This window comes from Oncorhynchus keta, chromosome 1, assembly GCF_023373465.1.
Source record: "Oncorhynchus keta strain PuntledgeMale-10-30-2019 chromosome 1, Oket_V2, whole genome shotgun sequence".
Taxonomy (NCBI): domain Eukaryota; kingdom Metazoa; phylum Chordata; class Actinopteri; order Salmoniformes; family Salmonidae; genus Oncorhynchus; species Oncorhynchus keta.
The window spans coordinates 41,661,556-41,688,210 of record NC_068421.1 but is presented as its reverse complement, the minus strand read 5'-3'; the positions used below and the strand labels follow the sequence as shown (position 1 = coordinate 41,688,210).

Genomic DNA, 26,655 nt, shown 5'->3' with positions numbered 1-26,655 from the left:
TGTATGGGTTACCTTCAGATGAGTCCCATGTTACGTGTGGTTGTCATAGAGCAAACGGGAGAACGCCATCATGTTTGTGAGAGTTTCATCTTTTTACAGAGTGGTCATATCTGCTCTGACAAACAGCGCTGTAGCTGTTTCCACTTTCCACCGCAGATGAGGGAGGGCAACATAGACGGATGCGGTGGTTTGAGACAGAGGTCATGCAAAAAAAAATATCTAGCTTAAAACTAGTACAAAACGGACAAATTTTGATGGGTATTTTTTTTATTATGTTTATTAGATTGACACCCAGGTGCGTCAATAGACTCCTAAGGATTCTTTAAGCCTTCATATTGTAATTTTTGACGAGTGGGAAATATATTTGTAAATTCATGATCATAAGTATTATTAGGATGAATTAAGTCTGACGTAAGGACACCAAGTCTTAGCCGACATGTCAGTATGCATCCTTATATTATTGGGCATACCCTGAAACCAATATTTATCAAGCTGGAACCCGTGGCATAACCATCACATTTATGTGCACATATTCCATCATATTCCGATGATCTAATACATATTTCTGTTTGGCACTAGCAACAGAGTTAGCCACCCAGAGCATCTACCACTTTTCACTCTCTTTCTCTTGTTCTTTTCACTTTTCAAAAGGTTTCCAAGGCAATCTGTGAGTGAGGCTTTCACAGCAGCCGGGCCCATCTGTTTAAACACTCTGTGAAGCAGGCTAGGATTAGTATCACAATCCCTACCGTGCTGTCCCCACTGAGGCAGGGCTGCTCAGACAGACACTGTCCATGTCACCATCAAGTCAATCTCTCTCTCTCTCTCTCTCTCTCTCTCTCTCTCTCTCTCTCTCTCTCTCTCTCTCTCTCTTGTGTTGTGTCACAACGACGTCACTCTAACTTTCATGACTATCCCTCTGGCAATGTTACATAAAACTGTCCTAAAGGCAGAGTGTGTTTCCTTCCACCCAACCCCTGAACGGCGTGCGTGCGCGCGTGTTTGTGTGTGTCCGTGCATTTGTGCGTCAGTGAAGTCTACTCCCTTTCACAGTCTATTTAAGTCCAAATATATCACATACCTCCCTCTCAAATGCCTATGTTAGAATAATAATGTCAAATCATGATGTTGTTACACAATACACATTCAATGTATAATTGTTATATAATTACTGTTTTGTCCCCAAGCAGATGGCTCTATTCACTGTGGATTATACTGTATATTGTTCACAGTGGGTTTTTTATAAATATCAAAAACCTGTTAAGGACCTGCTTAAGGCTAGCCTAACAAAGTCAGTGAACTGATACGCTACATCTGCAGAATGTCTTGCAGTGGTGATTATAATCGGTCGATAAGAAGAGGCTCTCCTCTAGTCTATCATTTCTCCATTTAAAGCCTCACTTTCAGCCATGAAAAAGGTCTGTGTGCTATATGTACAAGCTGAAAAGGGAGTCAAAAGACCTGTAGAAACTTCACTAAAATAGTTGTTTCCTCTGATTTCTGGTAAAATACATGAACCACTTTCCAAAGATCACAGACAAGATGAACACTAAGAGAGAATTGATCCAGCTCAATTCTGCCATTTTTCACAGACACGCTCTAGGAAACACCTGCTCAAGCAGGAAATGGATTATGTGATAAGAGGAAGATGTTTTCGGCATCTGCTGGCAGGCAGCATAATATTGGCAGATTTCTCCCAATGTGCTAATACCTTTCACAGTTCCACGCTACCCCGTGGCCAGTAACAACCTTTGAGTCTCTCTCTCTCTGTCTTTCTCCTCTCTCACTTCATCTATCACACTGTCTCATGCTCTCTCTCGCTCCCCCCCATAGGGACAGTCTGGAGCAGGGGTGTCAAACATACGGCCCGCGGGCCGGAACCGGCCCCCAAGGAGGTTCGATCAGGCCCGCAGGATAATTTGAAAGTGGAAAAAATGCATAAAAGACATGGAATTAATATTTTTAATTCGCTGCAATTCATGGATTATCCGCTAAGGGGCGCACTCTTTCCATCAGAATAGAAGACAAGCCGCATCACTGAGACAGACTGAAAACAGCAGACGGTATCAATGCGCCATCTGCTGCTTGTTACGACGTTGTTAATACCTTGGTCTCTACCTCTCCGCTACACCCTCATTAGCCAAAATGTCGTTATCCAAACGGAGAAAAGTAGATAAGGAGTCTAGAATTTTCAAAGAAAAATGGACCACGTCCTATTTATTTACAGAGATGCACGGAAAACCTTTGTGCTTGGTGTGTTTGCAACAAGTTTCGGTATTGAAGGAATATAATATTCGACGCCACTACGAGACTCAGCGAAAAACTAGACTAACACCTTTAAAATGCTGCCTTAGATACTGTTTGCATTGAAAGAATACAGCTCTGTGAAGATGAATCCTTACTGTGGTGATTTAAAAAATGTGCACTTTAATGTTAGTCAGCAGCTTCAAAACAAAAGTTGTGTGATGGAATTCTACTGTTCATACAACTCCATAAATTTTCAGTATGTATTGTATGTGTATGTATGTTTCATGTATGAAGTTTACAGATTTACAGGACAGGTGAACACTTTCTTCATTACACATTTAAAATCACTCTCCTTAGTTTGTAAGGTGTACGCAGGGATTACATTTAGATTTTATATGCGTATGTGTAAGTGGTTTAAAAATTCCTTTCTTTAAAAGTCTCATTTAATCTTAAAGTGCATTACTATATTTTTCAGTACCAATTAAAGTTTTGTGCCTTTGTACAATCAGTGGGATCAGTTGCAATGCATATTTGTGAATGATAAAAGTAAATTGCACATTTGTCTAAGGAAATATGAGGTGTTTCATGAAATGTTTTGTAAAAGGATAGTTCATTAAATTTCAATATTTTCCTAATGTTCTTGTGCTTCTTTACACCAAAACAAAGGAAAGACATGATATTTTGGTTATTTATAGCAGAGTATGGTATAATTTTAATGGTCCGGCCCACTTGACATCTCCCTAGGCCGTATGTGGCCCACGATGCGAAATGAGTTTGACACCCCTGGTCTGGAGGGATTTAATTTGGGTCTTGGTAGATTCAACCTCCAGTACCTTCTGACTGGATGGAGTAAGAGGCACGTGAAGTGTTGGGAGAGGAGCTTGTTACCTTGTGTGATACTTTGCCCGGTAGAACCACCATAGTTCTGGCCAATTGTGCTGCTCCTTTTCCTGGGATCTTAGATCACTGAAGCATCTCCAATCTGAGCTTCAAGAAAGCCTATTGTTCTACTTTGTTTCTTTTATTGAATTCTATTGTCCTCCAAGAGATGCTGAAACTCCTCTCTCCTTCAGTTTGCTCTTCAATTCGTGGACCCTGGTTGGAAAGCGAGGTAGCACCAGTGATCCCTTCCCTTAACACTATTGATCAGCTTATGTGTTGCATCGCCCACGGTTCTCAAGCACACTGTAGACTTTTAGCCACACTGAGGAGTAGGGACTGTGGGATTTGCATTCTTTGTTCGAGGACAAAGGATGATATGTCAGGCAGAAATCTCGCGGTCCTGTGGGTAATTCATTACTGCATGTGGAATGATTACTTTGTTTCAGCAGGTGTTGAGCAAAATGGTGGATCAATATAGATCCATCATTAGAAATCACAAATCGTTAGCTGTTAAGTCGCTGGGTTTTGGTATAGAATGCAAATGTATCATATGTTAGGGTTGACCATTTTCATCTATAATCATGTTGAATATAAAGTACTGTATGTTCATCCACCACTGCACATGGAGAACATAACTACTGTATGTCTAGACAGTCAGTTTTAGACCTACTCTTCCACCATCTAGCTTTGTAGTTTCATCAAAATGACATGGATGGAGGATAGCTAGACTCCAGAGCATTCTGTCTCTCACAACATTGTGGCCCACTTTGTGAAGAATAATATCTCCTGATGATTTACAACCTCAGACAAACTTGGCAAATCGATACAGGTTCATCTTTCACCAACCGGTCCAGAAATAACAGGGTTTTGACACGGCCACTGGCTTTATTGACCACAGATCATGTCGAATCGAGCAAAACCTTGATCGATGCTCGAATGGCACTTTTGAAGTGAGCAGTGACAGCGACCACTACATATTTATTCCTGGTTCTTGTTGTTGTCTTCAAAGGGAGTAAACATCTGTCACGCCCTCACCTTAGAAAGCTTTTTTTTACGTCTCTATTTTTTTTATGTCTCTGTTTAGTCAGGGTGTGATTTGGGGTGGGCATTCTATGTTCCTTTTTCTATGATTTTGGCCGGGTATGGTTCTCAATCAGGGACAGCTGTCTATCGTTGTCTTTTCCCACCTGTGTTTGTGGGAGGTTAACTTTGTTTGGTGGCACAATGCCTGACACTTCACGTTTTGTTTTGTTTAGTCGCCGTCATTTCTAAAATAAAGTGAAAATGTACGCTCACCACGCTGCACCTTGGTCCGCTCCTTTCAACAGCTGTAACAACATCAATGTGTGGAATACTGGAACAATGTGAAACAGAATGCTATCACATCAAAGTGACTGACATTCTTGTCTAGAGTGGTTACATACAATGATCTCCTGTCACCAGTCAATCCCTCCTGTCAGAAATTGAGGCAGATTCATTCCGAGGTGAATCTCATTAATCACATGGGGGTATGTTGGTTTTTTCCTCATTTGGAAAAAGAGAGCAGCGTGGTAGCAGTGTCAATATTTCCCTGTATGAATTGTTTGTGTGAATGAAAAAGCGAATGAGGCATTTGTGATCCAGGTAGTGCTATCACTCAGTGGAGAGCATCAAGAGGAAGCCTTTAATGTAACAGTGAGAGAACTGCCATGTCGGACACAATAAAGATGAGTCACTGAAATGTGACCTAAACTGACTGGGCCAGGATGTTTTGATTGGTGCATCAAAGGAACTCACCTGTCACCTGAGTTCATCACACCAATTGTTTCTGTCAGCTAAGGGCCAATTGGACAATTATTGAGCTATTGGAAGGTTTTTGTTTAGAATTTCCTTCAACCATTTAGATGTTACAAAAGAGATAAGAGTAGTAGACAGCATCTTTGGATGAAGAGAGCCGTTTTCTTGTCTTCTGAAGCCCAACATGAGGCACTTTAGACTGGCTTGCAGGCAGCAAGACCATCTCTTCTGCCTGGCACTACCAGGGAAACCATAGGGGACAAGGAATCAGCACATTCCATCTGCCACTGCAGCCACCCTGCCAAGACAACATGACACTCCAACACTCTCAGAATTTTGGGTATGGGTCCGTGTGTGTGTGTGTGTGTGTCTGTGTGTGTGCATTTGGGCGTGAACGTTTGAATGAATGCACACATATAATCATGCAAGTATGCAATGCTGGCAACCTAGGGAAGGTATGTTGTGACTCCACCTTCTGGCGGACTTTTTCCACATGCTCATCTCCCATATCGACAGCAACGACAAAGGCATCATGGGAATTGGTCCCCTCCCCACACTTCCCCTTCCTTTCTCCTCCCTTCCCCTCCCCCCTCCTCCCACTGATCCTGGGGTTGGCAGGGTTTAGGTATCATGCTGGGTGGCTGTAGTGTTTGGAGGGCGTGTAGATGGGGTACTCTTCAGATTGACAGCTGGTGGGTGAGCATGGACCTGGCCACTCTCCAGGCGAGGACAGTATCATCTCAGCCCATCAGGCTTGATTTTCCCTTCATTGATCCGCCCAGTACTCTGCCACGGTGAAGTCTTAATGAGCAGTTTACAAAGACGCTTGGTGAGTAGGTGGGTGGGAGAGAACCATCGGATCCGATTGCATAGTAGGGGTTTGCGTTATGATGTTTTAATCATAACCAAATTGGAAATATAAATATTGACGATCACCAGGGTCAGCAATGAAAGGTACAATGGCAATAGACCCCATCTTGAGAGTGTTTTGGAGGATGTCATCTTTAGAGAAGACACTAGAAATCTTACCCTCAGCCCTGTCCTCCTCTCTCTCTCTCTCTCTCTCTCTCTCTCTCTCTCTCTCTCTCTCTCTCTCTCTCTCTCTCTCTCTCTCTCTCTCTCTCTCTCTCTCTCTCTCTCTCTCTCTCTCTCTCTCTCTCTCTCTCTGTCAATTGTATCTCTTGGGTTCAGCTCTGTAGCAAATCTGAGGGCTACAGACATTGATGAAAGATGCAATAGGAGAGTAAAGGCAAGAAAGACAGGTGAGCAAGATGCAAGAAGAGCGAAAGAAGAGGAAAGAGTGTGAGAGACAAGTTGACTTAAGGGAGAGATATTCAGAGAGCTGAAACCACTTATGCAATTATTCTCCTAACAGATAGAGAGTGACACAGCGAGAGAGAGAGAGAGAGAGAGAGAGAGAGCGAGAGAGGGATAACAGAGGAGATTTCTAGAGGCGTGTTGGAGCTTTAATCTGGGATTTGGGAGACTTCCGCTGGGCTGAGAGGCGAGCAGCGGCCCGCGATGCAGGCCCTGTGTCTCAACTATACGACTGTTTTCGCCCCCTTTCCCTCCTCCGTCTTATCGCCCCGCACCAACACCACTGCTGCGCTACTGTTGTTGTCATTAGCGATACTATTTTCAGACTTGGGATGGTGCCATGTGCATTTTATCTCCACGTCGAGGAGACATGGAGGGTTTTAATATAATCATTACAATCGAGAGAGAGAGAGAGAGAGAGAGAGAGAGAGAGAGAGAGAGAGAGAGAGAGAGAGAGAGAGAGAGAGAGAGAGAGAGAGAGAGAGAGAGAGAGAGAGAGAGAGAGAGAGAGAGAGAGAGAGAGAGAGAGAGAGAGAGAGAGAGAGAGAGAGATGTATATATATATATATGAGTCACTGAGCCCCGCGTATGTCCAGGTAGAAGCTGTTCTGTGGATTCCAGGGGGATTTTGTGATGCGTTGTGCTATATAACTGGCCACCTGCAAGCTTATATAACATGTTGTTGGTGGTTGAATGTGTATGTTAAATAAAACTATGCAAAAACCATGAAATGGTACATCGAGTAGGCTATGAATGCAGGTGAGGCACATAGGAAGATGTTCATCACCTGTTAACTCGGGGTCGATGACTCTGTATTCATGACTGGTTGAGCTTGATGCTGTTGTCAAGAACAGCAGCAGTTTTTATATTGAGTTTATCATTTATCTCTGTTTACATCCTCGGTCTTGTAGGTAGGAGTATCCTGGCTGTGCTCCAGGAACACTCACGGAGCTCCAGTATGTCATTATTACAGCACAGTGTTCCCAGCCTGCCCAGATTCCATCATGGCTGTCCCAACGGGGCACAGATCCTCGTAATTACAGCCTTGTACCCTCCTCCTCCTCCTCCCCACCACCACCACCTCCCCAGTTCCTCCTCTATGGCACATCGCCTAATGTTAGGCCTGCATACCCCCTGCCGACTTCCAAGTCACACGCAGAGACTTTTGCTACGCAAATCAGAGAGAAATCTTTATTGAGATATGCGGAATGTGTTCTTAGGGGAGCCCAGATGAGCCACGTCTCATTTCCATAATTCAATTAATATCTTATCTTATATTGTCCCCTCATTATTGGCATTACCATTCGAGGCAAAGCGTAGTTACGCCACGGGGGATTTCCTCCACAAGATGAATGTGTGAAGATTGTTCTGGCACCAAGAGACCTGCCTGCCACTGAAACAGCCTATCTGCTATGTATTTTATAATTAGCCTGGAGTGATAATTGGCATCATCAGTCCTGAGGAGTGTGTTCATGCTAGTCTGCTTCCGTTGTTCTTTCTCACTACAGTTCAATGGGCCCGTCCCATACATATTGAAGTCTGAGTTTACAGTGCTGCATCTTGTCTCTGGGATTTGTAGTCCAGCCAGCTACTTACAAAAAGAGCTTCATGAAATACAGTAAGAATCAAATCAAATTGTATTTTTCACAGTGTTACAGTGAAATGCTTACTTACAAGCCCTTAACCAACAATGCAGTTTTAAGAAAATACCCCCCCAAAAAAGTAAGGGATGAGATTAACAAATGATTAAAGTAAATAACAGTATATACAGGTACATGTACAGAGTCAATGTGTGGGGGGAAAAGGTGTTGAGGTAATTGAGGTAATATTTACATGTTGGTAGAGTTATTAAAGTGGCTATGCGTAGATAATAACAGAGAGTAGCGGCAGTGTTCCAGAGGGGGGGGCTGGGGCAATACAAATAGTCCGGGTTTCCGTTTGATTAGCTGTTCAGGAGTCTTATGGCTTGGGGGTAGAAGCTGTTTAGAAGCCTCTTGGACCTAGACTTGTCGCTCCGGTATCTCTTGCCGTGCAGTAGCAGACAGAACAGTCTATGACTAGGATGGCTGGAGTCTTTGACAATTTTTAGGGTCTTCCTTTGACACTGCCTGCATGGCAGGAAGCTTTGCCCTGGTAATGTACTGTGCTGTATGCACTACCCTCTGTAGTGTGTTGCGGCCGAGCAGTTGCCATACCAGGCAGTGATGCATCCCGTCAGGATGCTCTCGATGGTGCAGCTGTAAAACCTTTTGAGGATCTGAGGACCCATGCCAAATCTTTTCAGTCTTCTGAGGGGGAATAAGTTTTGTCGTGCCCTCTTCACGACTGTTTTGGTGTGCTTGGACCATGTTAGTTTGTTGGTGATGTGGACGCCAAGGAACTTGAAGCTATCAACCTGCTCCACTACAGCCCCGTCGATGAGAATGGAGGAGTGCTTGGTCCTCCTTTTCCTGTAGTCCATAATCATCTCCTTTGTCTTGATCACGTAGAGAGAGAGGTTGTTGTCCTTGCACAATACGGTCGGGTCTCTGACCTCCTCCATACAGGCTGTCTCATTGTTGTCGGTGATCAGGCCTACCATTCTTGTGTCACCAGTAAACTTAATGATGGTGTTGGAGTCGTGCCTGGTCGTGCGGTCATGAGTGAACAGGGAGTACAGGAGGGGACTGAGCACGCACCCCTGAGGGACCACTGTGTTGAGTATCAGCATGGCGGATGTGTTGTTACCTACCCTTACAACCTGGGGGCGGCCCGTCAGGAAGTCCAGGATCCAGTTGCAGAGGGAGGTGTTTAGACCCAGGGTCCTTAGCTTAGTGATGAGCTTTGAGGGCACTATGGTGTTGAACGCTGAGCTGTAGTCAATGAATATAGGTGTTCATATAGGTATTCCTTTTGTGCAGGTGTGAAAGAGTAGAGTGCCATAGAGATTCCATTATCTGTGGATCTGTTGGGGCGGTATGCAAATTGGAGTGGGTCTAGGATTTCTGGGATAATGGTGTTGATGTGAGCCATGACCAGCCTTTCAAAGCATTTCATGGCTACATTACGTGAGGCTATGGGTTAGTAGCCATTTAGGCAGGTTACCTTACTGTTCTTGGGCACAGAGACTATGGTGGTCTGCTTGAAACATGTTGGTATTAAAGACTACGACTGGGAGAAGTTGAAAATGTCAGTGAAGTCTCTTGCCAGTTGGTCAGCGCATGCTCGGAGTACACGTCCTGGTGATCCATCTGGCCCTGGAGCCTTCTAAATGTTGACCTGTTTAGGCTAGGCGTTCTGCTAGCGGGACACCTGGCGACAACATCTGGTGAAATTGGAGGGCGCACAATTCAAATAAGTAGTCATAAAAATGATGGATATTAAACATTTATCTTATATCGGTTAAAAGCTTAAATTCTTGTTAATCTAACTGCATTTTCCGATTTACAATATGCTTTACAACGAAAGCATACCATGCGATTGTTTGAGGATGGCAAATGCGGGACGCTGGCACCGAGCACACCGCCCTGTGAATGCTCAACCGAGACACAGTGCACATCACCCAATAGCACGGGGACTGACCAGTCACATCTTCGCCACGGTAAGCACGGGGAGTTGGCGCAGGTCTGATTCCTGACTCTGCCACACTCCCCATGTGCCCCCAAAAAAATATTATTTTGGGGCTGCCTCTCAGGCTTCCTTGCTAGCCGTGTTCCCTCGTAACGCTGCCGCTCTGCCTTCACTGCCTCCAGTTCCTCTCTTGGACGGCGATACTCCCCAGCCTACCTCCAGGGTCCCTTACCATCCAGGATCTCTTCCTATATCCAGGAGTCCTCTCTACCATGCTGCTTGATCTGTTGGTGGTGGGTAGTTCTGTCACGCTCGTCTGATGAAGAAGGAGTGGACCAAAGCGCAGCGTGGTACATGTTCATGATATTTCTTTAAATCTGAACACTAGAACAAAAATAACAAAGCGAGAAACGAACAGTTCTGTAAGTTAACTAAAACTATACCGAAAACAACTACCCACAACCGAGGTGGGAAAAAGGCTACCTAAGTATGATTCTCAATCAGAGACAACGATATACACCTGCCTCTGATTGAGAACCACACCCGGCCAAACACAAAGAAATAGAAAACATAGAAATAATCAAACTAGAATGCCCACCCTAGTCACACTCTGGCCTAAGCAAAATAGAGAATGAAAGCCTCCCTATGGCAAGGGCGTGACATGTGATCTACAGCTTACCATGAGATACTCTACCTCAGGCGAGTGAAACCTCAAGACTTCCTTAGATATCGTGCACCAGCTGTTGTTTATATTAATGCATAGCCCCCCGTGTCTTACCAGAGGCTGCTGTTCTGTCCTGCCGATAAAGTGTATATCCCACCAGCTATATGTTTTTAATGTCGTCGTTCAGCCACAACTCAGTGAAACATAAGATGTTACAGTTTTTAATGTCCCGTTAGTAGGATAAACGTGCTTTCAGTTCATCCCATTTATTTTCCAGCAATTTAACTTTAGCTAGCAGGACGGAAGGCAAGGGCAGATTAGCCTCTCGTCGCCTGATCCTCACAAGGCACCCTGATCTCTTTCACAAAATCTGTGTTTCCTTCTCCAGCAAATAACGGGGATCTGGGCCTGGTCGGGTGTCTGTATTATATCCCTCCCATCCCTCCCAGTTATATCCCTCCCAGTTCTAATGTCAGAAGATCTTTTCGGTCATAATAGACGGTAGCAGCAACATTATGTACAAAACAGGTTACGAACAATGCAAAAAAAAAATGTTATAGTATGGTTGGCAAAAGCATTTGGGGCAGCCTTCCCCTCCGGTGGCATCATTAGACTTATCATTATTATCATTATTATTATCATCATTAGACTTATCACCTCCAGGCATCATTAGACCATATACTGTATGTTACAAAGAATAACCGTCAGAGCATTCATCAAACTTTTTGAACAAGTTTTAATTACCATGGCTACTTTTTTATTATTATATTGTGAGGCGATCAATAACATACTATAAATGATGTAGTCGTTTTGTAAATTAACATTTTAGATGAGTGAATGTTTTTTTTCTTCCCCCGTCTGAAATGTTTGTGTGACTCACCCAAATGTTCATTATTTCCGGCGACATTGCGCTGATTTAAAACAGACAAATAGATAGGATTTGTCTCAATTTCTTCTTCCCCCTTCTTTCATTGTCATAATCTCTTGGAGCCTACTCAATGTGTCTGTGCCTTCTGATGCTGTCACCATGCTTTGGGCAGATTCGTGTAGAATATCCAACATACAATTAAGTCCTGAAATTTTAGATGTCTCAGTCTCTGCCCCCAATCCTCAAAAATGAATAGGAATGGCAGGAGGCGGACAGGGTGTGTAGGGCCAGCATCGGACAATGGACTGATCATTTCTGCTCTCCCTCTCTCTCCATCAAACCGACCCGCTACTAGCGATAATTCTGCAGGAAGGCAGATATTATAGGCCGCTCCTCTGTCTCCATTCGATAAATATTGAGCCACCTCCTTGTGAAGATGTCACCATGACATGCTTAACAAGCCTGCCGTGACTTTGATTGCTTACAGACGGGGGGGGGCAAACAAGCCAGTGTGTCTCATTGACAGGCGTGTAGTTTATGGCCCGATGCTGGGCTGGCTGCCTCCGATGCTCATTACATACAGGCCAGACATCCTCATACTGAATACACAATTGACAAGTTAAAGTGACTATCAGGACTCGCCTCGTCAAGGGCATGTAGCTCGTAAAATATCCCAGTCAATTGACAATATAAAAAAAGTTACACTGGATGCCTATAGATCAGAAAGTGAGACGAGAGAGTATATGAGCTTAGACATGTTTAGAAATTGACTCAGTGCTTCTGAACTATAATAGATGGTCTTAAAATATGAATAATGGTTCTCATCGGACCTATTATGTCGCTGGCAAATTATAATCTTTATGTACACGTTAGAAGTAGAATGTTTAATAAAGGGCTCTATACTGTAGAGAGGCCTCTTCAAGGCCTTGCAAAGAATGAAGGCCCCGTCACAATGAAACTTTGTGAAAGCTCAATTTCAAACGTCCGATTAAGTAGAAGAGACATAGGTATTAGCTTGGAATTAAATAAATATGTAGCTATTGTGTTGTAGCATATTCACCCAAGGTTGTCTGTTGCTCATCTACTTTTTATAGTACCGGGTAATTTGGATGAATGAAGGTGGATAATTCATTTAATGAGATGGTTTGGGGAAAGAGGACAAAAGCCAAAAGGACAATGACACACCACTTGGCCACGGTGAGGCTACGGCAGCCTGAATCTGATGACATGATGGGAGCTGCCACGCAGCATTGCTAAAAAGAAGCTGAGAGTTTCACACATTGGATGGCCCTCTGGGTCATCTGGGTCTGTCTCTCTGGCACAACCTCCCTGTCCCCGGAGAAGGCAGTACTGCACGGCCATGCACATATTACTCTGGAAGGCTAATCAAATCAGCCTTTTGCTGGGGAGGGCATTTTGAATGGTTAGAAAAAATATTATATTACTATTTCCTCGCCGCATTTTTTTTTTGGGGGGGTATATTGGAAGTCATCTGTGCTCGGCTAAATGGACTGGAGATGGAATTGAAATTGCAGACATCGGAAGGTCTGGAATTTTAAATGTGCCGTTTTCAACAATAAAATCTTCTTGTTAACCATTAAATGTTTTTGTGAGTCAGCAAAAAAGTCTCAAAATGGATATGAGGCAATGCAGGGCTGGGTAATTGCCAGCTGCTAGATGGTAGGCACAACACACACAACACCTGTCTGGACAGAAACTGCAGGATAGAACTCTACGCTTGACACTGCACTGTACTGCTCTGTGCGGTATGTTCATCAGCTGGCTAACTTTAGCCAACCGTATGTATGTGCACACAGTTTAAGACATACAGTGCCATAAGAAAGTATTCACACCACTTGACCTTTTTCCACATTTTGTCGTGTTACAGTCTGGATAAAACAAATATGAGTGGAGATGTTTTGTCACTGGCCTATACACAATACCCCATAAGGTCAAAGTGGAATTATGTTTTTCGAAGTGTTTACAAATGATTTTTTTTTTTTAATTCTCAACCCCTTTTGTCGTGGCACAAGTTAAGGAGTAAAAAATGTGCTGAACAAGTCATAATAACATCACATAATAAAGTTGGATGGACTCAAATCTGTGAGCAACAATTAGTGTTTAACATGATTTTTGAATGACTACCTCATCTATGTCTCGCACACATATCATTTTCCGTAAGGGCCCTCAGTTGAGCAGTGAATTTGAAACACAGATTCAACCACAGAGACTAGGGAGGTTTTTCAATGCCTCACAAAGAAGGGCACCTATTGGCAGATGGGTGTAAAAAAAAAAAAGCAGACATTGAATATCCCTTTAAGCGTGCTGAAGTTATTAATTGCACTTTGGATGGTGTATCAATCCACCCAGTCACTACAAAAATGCAGGCGCCCTGAGATTAAGTAAACCGCTCAGGGATTTCACCATGGGGTCAATGGTGACTTTAAAACAGTTACAATGTTTAATGGCTGCGGTAGAAGAAAACTGAGGATGGATCAACAACATTGGAGTTAATCCACCATACTAACGTAATTGACAGAGCGAAAAGAAGGAAGCCGGTACTGAATCAAATATTCTGAACCATGTATCCTGTTTGCAACAAGGCACAGTGTAAGCCTTTATACTTAGGCGTAAAGGAATCCACATACTTTCAGAAATGTATCTTCTCCAAAAATGCATGACTTCAATAGGTATCCTTACATGATATGTAGGGAACTAGGGGTAAAGTACTAGGGGGAAACTAGTAAAGGGCACCAATAAGAAGAAGAGACTTGCTTGGGCCAAGAAACACAAGCAATGGATATTAGACTGGTGGAAATCTGTCCTTTGGTCTGATGAGTCCAAATGTGAGATTTTTGTTTCCAACCGTGAACGGATGATCTCTGCATGTGGGGTTTCCCACCGTGAAGCATGGAGCTTTGCTGGTGACACTGCCAGTGATTTATTTAGAATTCAAGGCACACTTAACCAGCATGGCTACCACAGCACACTGCAGTGATACACCATCCCATCTGGTTTGTGCTTCGTGGGACTATCATTTGTTTTTCAACAGGACAATGACCCAAAACACATCTCCAGGCTGTGTAACGGCTATTTGACCAAGAAGGTGAGTGATGGAGTGCTGCATCAGATGACCTGGCCTCCACAATCACCCGACCTCAACTCAATTGAGATGGTTTGGAATAAATTGGACCGCAGAGTGAAAGAAAAGCAGCCAACAAGTGCTGTAGAAAATAGTAAAAATATAGAAAAACCCTGGAATGAGTAGGTGTGTCCAAACTTTGACTTGTACTCTACATCAAGTTGAAATTCAGGGATAAGACTCTGCACATCAAATGTCCTATTAAGGTCCCACTCTTTTCTATTACCCCTCTATTTTCCCATCAATCAAAGACAAAACTGTCTCGGGATGATGTTAATATAGAATCCAGTCTTGGAATGGAGCCCATGTATTGTGTCCCAATCAGGTGTGATACATGTTCTGAACTCGTGCGTGAGTGTGGGAAAACTAAACAAGGCATTGTACCTGGCTTTGTGGCACCTGTCAGCCACGTGGGCCTCCTGCAGCAGCGCCAGCCTGCCTCGCCAAGGTCAAAGCTTCCGCGTCATGCTGTTGTTTTTTCCGCATGCATATGTTCCCCTACCTACAAGCTGTCATGTCTCTAGAAACACGCCCAGCGGAAATGTCCACTACCGCTAACACTTCCACGCATCCTTTGGATCTAGCTCACTGTACTGTACACACAGTAGCAACTGTATTGCTGGGGAATTTTCCCACCTGCAAGCCGTTCTGTGCTCTATAGCTGCCAAGTTTCTCCCTGGGTGGCGGATGATAAATAGAAGTAATTCTCTGAGAATCTACGGCAAATGTGGAGGGCCACTTCTGGCGGATAATGCGGGAGGGAGATCCCTGCCGTTGCCTGCCGGGGAGAAATCCCTCTGGCATGGACTCTTCACTTATCCTAGATGAGGTCCCAGTGTATGGGGAAAAGATTAGCCGATCTCAAGTGTCTCCATCACTATCGTATTTCTATCATCTCCATGATCTAGAGTCAAGGGAGCGTAAAGCTGACAAGAGACTCTCTACTACCTTCCAGGGGCTCGGTAGAGAAGCACTCACCAAACATTTGCCAGTAAAGCCACATAGAGTTTACCTTGGATACATGCGGTGAGGACTGCGTGGGGAAGTTGGGTGGAGAAGCTGTGTGTGGTCATGAATGCATAGTTAACGTGTGAAGAATTCTAACTTGCTGGAATTATGTGAGGAAATGAACCTGTGATACACTGAACATTCTTATGACGAAGTTGGTTCACTTTGCATAACATGCCGCAGTGTAAATCTGTTATGTGCGATACGTTAATAAGGAATCATTTTCCTGCAAAGTGTAACCGTTACAAAGTGAATCCGCTATTATGACACAATATCGCCAAATGTTCAACGGTTGCTAACTTTTGTTTATTGTGAATATGGGAAAGAGACTAATTTGATCATTTAGCTACAGCTATGGAGTGATAATGGCAGCTAACATATCAGCGGGCTGATCATCTTCTGCTCCTCCGTTGAGAGAGGTTTTGATCCGTTCACCCGGTCATGGAACTCACTGGGCTGAAGTTGTACACACGGTGTAATCTTTAACGTTCTGCCATTCCGTCTTGTGGCTGATGTTCACGTCATGCTGGCACTCACATCCATTGTTCGATTTCAAGACATCAAACCATACAATTGGACTTTTAGAGCACTTTTTACAACACAACGTGTCGCTGAATGCTTTACACAATCTATTTTTAGGAAAGAGACCTTGACAGGAGTCAACCCCTGCTATGAGGTCATCTCAATAGGGGAGAGGTTTCTTTATTTTTCTCGATGATTGGAACTTCCCTATGTGGGTCGCATTCATGTTGTTGCATTGTGATTTGTACATTTCAACCCACTACCATGGGTAAGTATAGAGCATTATTCCATGTCATTTAGGAGCACAAAGCAGAAGGTGCCTCTGATGGAATGCTGTGTGTGTGTTCTTGTTTACACGTTGAAGGCCAGTAGTGGGCATTCCGGCAGTGAGGTATCCAAATCATGGTGCTATCCTATCCTCCCCACACAATATCATAGAAAGGCAGGGAAAATAATGACTCTTATAGTCCGAAGGCTGCCGAAGTTTGGTCAATATCCTACATTTCTCCATCGAAATGAGCCTCTTGAGCTTTACTTTGAGTCTAAGCACACACCTATTCAAAGAAAGGTGAGATTCCTGTGTGTGTGTGTGTGTGTGTGTGTGTGTGTGTGTGTGTGTGTGTGTGTGTGTGTGTGTGTGTGTGTGTGTGTGTGTGTGTGTGTGTGTGTGTGTGTGTGTGTGTGTGTGTGTGTGTGTGTGTGTGTGTGTGTGTGTGTGTGTGTGTTCGTTAGCATTAGCGTGTGCATGTGTGTAGTTTAGTGTTTGTCTTCATAAGCTAGAGTGTTGGTTCTGCTGAGTGTGTGGGTGGAGGTGTAATGCAGTCCCTGGCATGGAGCAGTGTGGGGGAATGGGGAGGCAGACACAAATTGACTGGGCCCTGAGTCACCTCAGTCTATTAGCAGTGAAACTGGAGGGCTCAGCAGACTGCAATGGAGCAGATCCAGGTCCAGCTTAACCAGCCCTGCTTCTACCCCAAACCTTCCAGAGCACACATCTCAAACTGATCCAGAAACAACACTTGACCACTCTAATCGTCTGTGTGCCTAAACCTCAATCTCATAAGAAAAGAGTAAAGTATTACTACCAGATTATGCTATGTACTTATTATACTTTGTCCAGTTGGTCTGCATAAATTATGCTTCATAGAGTTAAAATGAAGTGATCCTTCAAGAAAACGCCTGAGACTTTTTTTCAATTAAGGAGGAGGGGAGTGGAGAGGGAGGTGTAATGCCTGCCAAGGCAGAGTGAGGGAGAAAGGGAGGGAGACAGAGGGCAGCTCCCTCGCTTCCGTCTCAGCTGTGGCTTTCCGAGCTGTGCTTCTCGCTCTGACTGACTCCAGGGCTAGCCAGACATTAGCATTCCCATCTATACCAACCACAGCACAGCAGTAGCCTTTGAAGGTAGTACAGGATGTCAACATGTAGCAGTCGTCCTTTTCCTGGCTGAGGGGCGCTCGTCCGTGAGTTCACTGCCCAAACTGCCGAGCAAAAGCCTCTGCACCGTAATGGAAATAATGCTGACAGGAGACTCTCGCTGCTGCCTCTTAAGAGGTGATGTTTCCAGCTGCCCCGGTGGCAGGCCAGGCTGTACCCCGCAGATTTAGAAGATGTGCACTCAGAAAATGGGACAAACCTCACACCATAACAAAAGCACTTAAACCCTGCTAGCATTCATCACACCCAGCATCTCGCTGTCAACAAAAGACAATAGCTAAGTAAGGTGAGATTTGGCTAGTGCTTGGAGAGGAGACAACTTTGGGAATGTGTCTCAGTGGGCCAGTATGGGAGATTCCTATGGAAGATCCAAAGTCCCATAGCAGTTGTAGGGACACAGTGCTCTACGGACCTCATTGCTGTGACGGATGTGCCTTCAAAACCAATGTCCTGAACCTGATTCTGGGGTCATAAAGATCCCCTTGCATTTCTTTAGTGAGCCAGGGTGTTCACCCAGCTGTCATGGCCACGTTCCCAGAGTATAATCACCCTCCTCTTCACTTCCATAACTGATGATTGGTGAGTGTTCTGGCAACGACTGGCTGCCAACCTGTACAGAATATGCTCACACTGCTACAGAAGGATGATGCATGAGGTGATCTACAGCCCAATGCAATGTTGTGTAGTTGTTTAAAGATCTGAGGATTTATTTTGACCAATGCATTGTTATCGTACCATCGTTATATGTCATAAGTGGTCATAGCCCAGTGGTGATAGATGTGCAACTCTGTTCTTTCATGCCAGGCGGGTGTCGACTACAACCCCGGCTGCCTTTTGTCCTGGAGGCAGAGCCTCGTCTCCGTGAGCACATCAGGTCTCCAGTCCTCACCACCACTATCACAACAACAACAACAACAACAATTAGATCGACACGGCGAAGCAGAGTGTTCTTCTGACCAACGTCTTTGAAACAGCTCGTCTTTGAAAGGGAGGCTATGTTCAGCAGAGGACTAGTTCGGGAGAGCATGGAGTTTGGTCTCTAATGGGTGGGAGACACTTAGCCGTTAACATTAGTGATGGGGGGAAAAAGTCTATGCAGTTACGTATCGGGGTATTACTTTTGACAATATATCGTATTGTTGTGACAATATCGCAAAAAACTATTTTTTGAGCTAGTGGGCTGTACCTGCACCAACATTTCCAACACATCTGTTTCTCCATCTCCTTTTTCATTTGTTTTCAGCACTTTTACTTCCATGACTGATCAAAACGTGTTTCTTCTTGTCCCTCCGCAGTAGACATATGGTAAGCAATATCTTTGGAACATCGAATTGCAGTAAAATCACAGTATCAAATCTCAGTACATATAGAATCGTGAGAATCGCAATACAAATCGTATCAGCACCTAAGCATCGTGATGTCATATTGTGAGGTCCCTGGCAATTCCCGTCCCTAGTTAACACGTGTAAACTTTGACAGCCTTTAGTGTCACTAGCGACAGAGCAGCTCGCAGCCACTGTCATGGTGGCTTTGTCTGGCTGTAGTCAATGTGTGCGTGCGTGCGTGCGTGCATACTGGTACGTGTGTGCCTGCTTGCCTCTACGTGTTTGCATTAGTGTGTGCCATAGCCCTAGCAGTTCGCCCCCTGAATGCATCATGTTGCTTTGACAGTCAGGGTAGAGGAGAGAGAGAGAGAGAGAGAGAGAGAGAGAGAGAGAGAGAGAGAGAGAGAGAGAGAGAGGCGGGAGATGGAGCGAGATGGACCGAGGTGGAGGAGGGAGTGGGCGTACACAGCTGATTCGGGGAAAGGTCAACGGTATTAAAGCGTACGACAGAGGGATCATGGGCTAATTACGAGCTCTAACTGTCATTAACTGGTTTGGCACTGGGAGTGGATTACCATGTTGCTGCTTCACCTCAACAACGCTATCCTGTTAACCATCGCCAACAGTTGACAGTCTGATTGGGGAGTGGATTGTGTCCAGTGATGGGAGTGAAATGTGGGGGGTAGAGGGAGGGGAGGAGAGGATAGAGGAGGTGGGGTGTATTTGCCTGCTTGGGTAATCAGAGTGACAGAGGCACTCCGCCAGCCATCTTGCCATTGTCTTAAAGGGAGACAGTGTTGGCATTTCTGTCAACTAGTTAGCACTCTCTCATGTGTACTGTCAGACTTGTTGCCTGGCTACAATCCGCCACCACCTAGCACCTCCCATTGTATGTGTTATGGCTGTGGGTGAGATATGCTGCAGAATGTCTTGTACTGTACTGTGTCTGCACTGCCTGGTTAGGTGTTGCAGGGCAGGAACTCGCTGCTGTGTTCATTTATGTTGATGTGGAGGTGAATTCCCCCGTCACTGCACTGGAAGTCAAGCACGATAGGCCCAATGGAGCACTGTGTTTCCTGAACATTGTTGTCATGCCAGCCTGGTTTTGTGTGTGTGTGTGTGTGTGTGTGTGTGTGTGTGTGTGTGTGTGTGTGTGTGTGTGTGTGTGTGTGTGTGTGTGTGTGTGTGTGTGTGTGTGTGTGTGTGTGTGTGTGTGTGTGTGTGTGTGTGTATGTAGAGATGTGTGTGTGTGAGAGATGTGTGTGTGTGTAGAGATATGTGTGTGTGTGTGTAGAGAGATATGTGTGTGTGTAGAGAGATATGTGTGTGTGTAGAGAGATATGTGTGTGTGTAGAGAGATATGTGTGTGTGTAGAGAGATATGTGTGGTGGGCATAGGGTTGGAAAGGGGGGGTGTATTACTGGACACTTGAAGTTTGGTAACTTTCAAGTTGTATTTTGAATTGTATAAGATGACATCTAATGGCCTTTTTGGGTATTTCAGATTAGCACATGCATCTGTAATCATTTCAGGCCCTCTGTGTGTCCTTTACCACACTTACAAATAATGCAATAGGTTGACAAAGCTGTAAAACATTATCATCGTTATAAACCATCAACTTGTTGAATACCATTGGTGTTGAATATGAGTGTTTCAGCATGAAATGAGTTGTGCCCCCGTTGCCCTCAGAACAATTCGTCGAGGCATGGACTCTACAAGGTGTCGAAATGCTTTTCACAGTTGTGTCAAGTTGGTTGGATGTCCTTTGGGTGGTGGACCATTCTTGATACACACGGGAAACTGTTGAGCTTGAAAAACCCAGCAGCGTTCCAGTTCTTGACACACACAAACCGGTGCAACTGGCACCTACTACCATACTCCGTTCAATGGCACTTAAATATTTTTGTCTTGCCCATTCACCATCTGAATGGCACACACACACACACACAATCCATGTCTCAATTGTCTCAAGGCTTAAAAAAATCCTTCTTTAGCATATCTCCTCCCCTTCATCTACACTGATTAAAGTGGATTTAACAGGTGACATCAATACCCTTTCACCTAGATTCACCTGGCCAGTCTGTCATGTTACTAATGTTTTGTACACTCAGTGTATATTTATTATTTTACACACTTGAATTGTTTTGGCATTAAACTGGTGGAAGTTGTGAAAAAAGGTCAATAGTTGGAAGACTATTAATGTAAAATAATATAATTGTTGATTAGATGCCTTTTCCAGTAATTAGGATATTTTCTCTTGAACCATACAATATGAACACAGGTATAAAAAATATATATACTGTATATATGAATAGATTTGTGTTTAAGTTATTCAAGTATAAATAACCAAAGTTACCATAGATGCTAATTATCAAAACTGCAGAAGATTCCGCTAAATTGGGCACGATTGTTTATCTGTATATTAAATACATGTTCGTATGAAAGAGTTCAAAGTTCAAGGTTGACTCATACCATGCATGATGTACATGTATGCCTTAGTGTTTATGCTAAAGTGGTATAGACATATTGTACGGTATGTATGTGTGTGGGTAGACGGTTGTTTTAAATGAAAATGTTGTGACTTTAGTAAATGTGTATGATTATATGAGGATTTGGTTAAAGATACAGGCTTATCCACTATCCAGTGTATTGGCGTGTATTGGAGTGTTTTCCACTTACACAATACACCCACTATAACCTCCAGCATAACAACTGTTTACTTACTAGGTTTCAAGAGAAGACTCTGATGAGCTAACAGACAACATAGAATTCAGTAATGTAACATCTGTCCCACTGAACGAGCCCCCTTGGGAGAGTTCAACCACTGTGCTACAATGTTCGCACAGAAAATGTCTCAAAATGAACTGGAACAAAAATTACTCCGCCACACACAATCCCATGAAAGGAATGCTTATGCGAATCAAAATGGGCTATTACATTTATGGCCAACAGCAATGAGGAAGAAACAAAACAACAAAAATAAAATGTTTCCCATTAATCCAAAAGATAGGTATGCTCTCCATTTATTAATTTCTCGCTTTCAATTTGCACTTAGCGATTACAGGTCAGTCGCGCACAATGGAAAGTGATGATTATAAAATGTCTAGGACATTCCATTCGGTCCAGGTGGACTTCCATTCAGGCCACAGAGCGTGTGGAAATGGCAATGCTAGAAGTGGCTCAAACCTTTAGTCATGGTTAACAAAAACATGGCAACACTATCGCAGCTGCAATGCATCACCGATAAATACCATGCCAACATCAACAATAGGCTGTTGTTTTTTTTATCTCCGCAATGCAAATCTCCATGGACAAAAAAAAACCCACACAGAAATGATAGGAGCTTTGGAGAACGCCTGTTACAGTCAAAATCCATTGGCCTGCCACCACAGCAAAAACATTACCCTCCCCATCTCCTCTTTAAAGGCAACCGGCTGCAATTAGTCACCGTGTAACTCCACACCAATAAAACAGCCTCCCTCCCCAGCTTTCCCAAGTAAGTCAGGTCATTAAGTCATAGATGGGGGACCTTTATGACCCACCCCAGCCAAACTATACTGTAGAATTGACCAATCCTCTTGATCCTCTTGATCACTCTCCCTGTCGTTAGGAGATAGCATGCAAATGACACTCCTGCTGATGATGTCCCGATAACACAGCTGATTTGTGTCACAGGCTCTGTCTTGTAATGGAAGGGGGGTTTGCGTGTGCCATGAGGGTGGTATATGGACGTGACCCCCACCCGTCGTTGCGTGCCAGCCAGGCCGGCAAGCAGAGGCATTCAGTGAGAGAGTTAAGCCAGGCTCAGTGACTCGTCTGCTCCGGTAGCTCCGGTAAGCCCCGGTGACAACACAGGGGAGAGAGAACACCGCAGGCTGCAGGCCCAGTTGATCAAATACAGTTGCCCTACTTACTCATATTTACAGTGCTGATCACAGGGGTGATTGTACCCACGCACTGAGCCCAGGGAAAGCGCTGTGTCTCTTTTCTATCTGGCACTGGGAGAGGGATGCTTTTAGAGGGCTGGAAGGTGGAAGGGGATCGGGTGGCATGAGCGATCCCTCCCTCTCTCTCTGGAGGAGGGAGGATGCAGGGTTGTGGATGGCTAATACACCCTCAGAAATGTTATATTGCACTGAGAAGTGGGGTGGATTGTGGAGGAATCCGCTTTCAACACACTCGTTTTATCTCACTCTCTTTCAGCTGTCTACCTCCTCTCCTTCTCTACTTCTCTCCCTGTCTCTTTATCTCACTCTCTATTTCTTTCACACTCACTAAAGGTCTCTCTATCCTTACTCCGTCTCTCTGTTTTTCATTTGTGCGCACACACCATCCCTTCCTCTCCCTTGAGATTGTGTTGATGAAAAAGGAAGCCGGTTCTAAGAGTAGGATATCCACTAACCGGCAGTTTCTGTGTGCTGCCTGTTTTTATCACCTCCTGATCATTATGCCAGCAGGAGCTTGTCGGTAGTGTGTCACTCCATCTCAATCTTCCACCCACTACCTCATGTTCTGACACTCTCTCCTTTCTTATCTTCATTGAAATGGAAATCCCCCTGTTAACAATAACAACAATGGCTGCGGGTGATGAGTCGCTGTATTCTGTATTCATAACCTATCATCCCCTTTTAACCACCTGTGCATGTGTATCTGTATCAGTTGGCATGTATTGCCAGTCCTCCTTCCATAGTGAATGCAGGAGAAACACGTCACGTACAGCTTGATCCTTGCATAATGCAGTGATTGCAAGACATCCATATGACAGAGTATATACTGTGTATTTACCCCCTGAACGCATTAGTCTCTTATTAAATGAATAACATTGCAAGAGGTTACCCACTCTGCTCCCCCTGTCAAGCACTCATCAAATGATGCTTCACTGAGATTTTGATGGCGCTGGTCAATGCTGTTTGTTCCAGTGCTGGAGAATGGATTGAAAGTTGTTGAACTGTGCACAATATGAGATTCCTATTGAAGTTGGCGACTTATATCTCCCTCACTAACTTTAAGCGTCAGCTGCCAGAACAGCTTACCGATCACTGCACCTGTACACAGCCCATCTGTAAATAGCACACCCAACTACCTCATCCCCGTATTGTTATTTATTTTTGCTCTTTTGCACCCTAGTATCTCTACTTGCACATCATCATCTGCACATCTATCACTCCTGTGTTAATGCTAAATTGTAATTATTTCGCCACTATGGCCTATTTATTGCCTTACCTCCCTAATCTTTTTACATTTGCACACACTGTGTAATTATTGTGTGTTATTGATTGTATTTTTGTTTATCCCATGTGTTGTGTTGTTGTTTTTGTCACACTGCTTTGTTTTATCTTGGCCAGGTCGCAGTTAATGAGAACTTGTTCTCAACTGGCCTACCTGGTTAAATTAAAATAAATAAGTAGAATTACTCCTGTTAAGCTATTTTCCCAAAAACAATACTTGTAATTAGAATAAGAGCCAACCAGAATGTCAAGAGCCTAAATAATTACGGATTTCATATCCTATGAACAAACTACACGTGCTGTGCTGCTGTGTGCATTTTTAAGGGCACTTATTGTAGATGCAGGCTTCAACATAATTAACGTATTAGTACACAACAAATTGGCCAGTGTTACCTACTGTTGATTTGTCAATGTATAATTTCTAGTGTTGATTCGGGTGTTCAATTAACTCTGTAATTGTTCAAATAACACGCATTCATGTAAAAGAATCCCATCGTTAAACCAAAACCACACCCATCTATCATATTTCCCAGCATGCTCTAGTGCAGGTTGATTTTTAGAATAGTTTGTTTTCATATCTATGTTTTTGCATGTACATTGATTGCTTAATTATCTTATGCTACTCAAATATAAATAACATACTTTTTTTCTAAACTAATACAATCTGTTATTTAGACTCATTGCAACTGTTACTGAAATGTTTTTTCCAGTTTAGATGGTTTAGGTATTCTCATACCTCGGTCTTCCCGACCCGGCAGTCACTCTGGCATCAGGTTGAGGCTAGGAACATGCAGAGAAGGGACTGCCAGATGTGTCATAATGGCCCGGTAGTAAAGCCACACTGGGAGACAAATTTGAAATTGAATACATGGAGCAGGGTGGGAAAAAAATCTAATTAAAACAGTATTTAAATGTATTTTCAGAAGGGCTGTGGTCACCATTCATGCAATAAAATAATACAAATTTTAGTATTTCAGTGTTTACTGAAGCCATTAGAAGACTGTTGCTGACTGAGAGGAAGTATGTACAATTGTTTATAATAAATTATTGTAAAGTCAGTCTTGGTGATTAAATAGCCTTGTTTAGGGTTTCCCAAACTTACTCCTGGGCTCCCCCTGGGTGCACTACACAGCTGATTTAAATAACCAACTCATCATCAAGCTTTGATTATTTGAAACATTTCTGTAGTGCTAGGGCAAAAAACAAAATGTGCACCCAGGGGGGCCCAGGACAAGTCTGAGAAACCCTGGCCTCGTTAATCATTACATGACTTTTAACACACTGTTTTTGCTCAGTCTGGCAGTAACCCAGAACTATCAGACAGAGGATCTCTCTTTCGGCTGCTGCTGACAACAGCTGCATGTAAGTTGTTATTCTACATCATAATAATTATGTCTGCATAGCATTAAGGAAGATTAGCTCATACGTAACTTATGTTACTTATGTTGTTGCTATTTTTTTTCTTCTTTGCTGAAACCAGTCAAGCAGGTAGCCCGGCGGCTAAGGAGTTGCGCCTGTGGCAGGAGTTGGCCAAAAGGTGACCGGGTTTGAATCCTGGGCCGGGTGCTGTAAAAATAAATGAGAGGGGGGGTTGAGAATGGAGCAGAAGACACATTTTTGTTGTTCACTGTGACTAATGGACAACGTATATTGTTTTGTAATGCAAAGTCGTCAGCCAAAGTTAACATGGGCCATTATTCAAACAAAGAGATACCTCCCTGTCCACCAGTGCATATTTCAAAACTGTTTGCATATAATGACAATAAATTCTAAACTATGATGGTTTTCTTTTGTCCCTTATTTAACTGTTTATTAACTTATATTCTTAGCTCAAAACATCACTACTGAATAGTATTTTGATATTACAATGCCTTGTGAACTTGTCCATTCCCTTTGTGATTATTCTGAAGAAGACCATTGAAGACCGAAACGTCAATCTTTTAAACTTGTTGCGATTTCGTTCTGAAGGTAGGAAAGGAGTCAAACGCAGGAGAGCGGAGATGTCAATGTAGCATTTTTTTAATAGGCAAGTCCAAAAACTGTACAGATACAATCACAACAAGAAAAAATGCCCAAGACAATGGGAACTCACAGAAGGAGAAAAAAAACTACGCTAATTACTAGAATAAACACACGTGAATAAACTGAGGAAAGTCTCCACAAGCAACATGAAAATAATCCCGCACAAACCTAAACGGGGAAACAGGCGTAAATATACTCGCAGGAATTAAAGCAAATGAAATCCAGGTGTGAATGAACCAAAGACAAAAGAAACGGAAAAAGAAAAATGGATCGTGATGGCTAGTCGGACGCCAACCGCAGAGCACCGCCCGAACAAGGAGAAGAACCACCTTCGATGGAAGTCGTGACAAAACTTGTCTAATAAAACCCCAAAATATACATGGTGAGCTAGCGTTGTGCCTGTTCCTGTCCAATTATATTTAACAGTAGTAGCCATAATTCATAAATAGCACCATGCAGGGTTCTATATGGTACCATTTTAGGTGAAGAAGAACCTCTAGGGTTCTGATCAAATAACTATAAAGAACTTTCAGGGGTTCCATATAAAAAGCAAGCAATAAAACCCTTTTTGGTTCTATAAGGAACCAGTTTGTAGAAGAGTGTAAGCTATCACTGGAGTAGCCTATAGGTCTACTATTTCTTTTTTTTTCACGGCATCTAAACTGATTGGA

The 26,655-nt window shown here is 43.6% G+C and overlaps 1 protein-coding gene across 2 annotated transcripts in view; it reads left to right on the top strand.

Annotated features, from left to right (window-relative positions):
• Positions 1-26,655, top strand: part of LOC118385534 (leucine-rich repeat and fibronectin type III domain-containing protein 1-like protein) — a 140,027-nt gene that overhangs the window by 90,990 nt on the left and 22,382 nt on the right. Inside the window, exon 1 of one of the 2 annotated variants that reach the window (XM_052525367.1) lies at positions 26,238-26,366. The exons of the other annotated variant lie outside the window; for it this stretch is intronic. The gene's annotated coding sequence lies outside the window, so the exon portion shown is untranslated. Of the gene's footprint in view, positions 1-26,237; positions 26,367-26,655 lie in introns of those variants that run through there. 2 annotated transcript variants of the gene reach the window in all.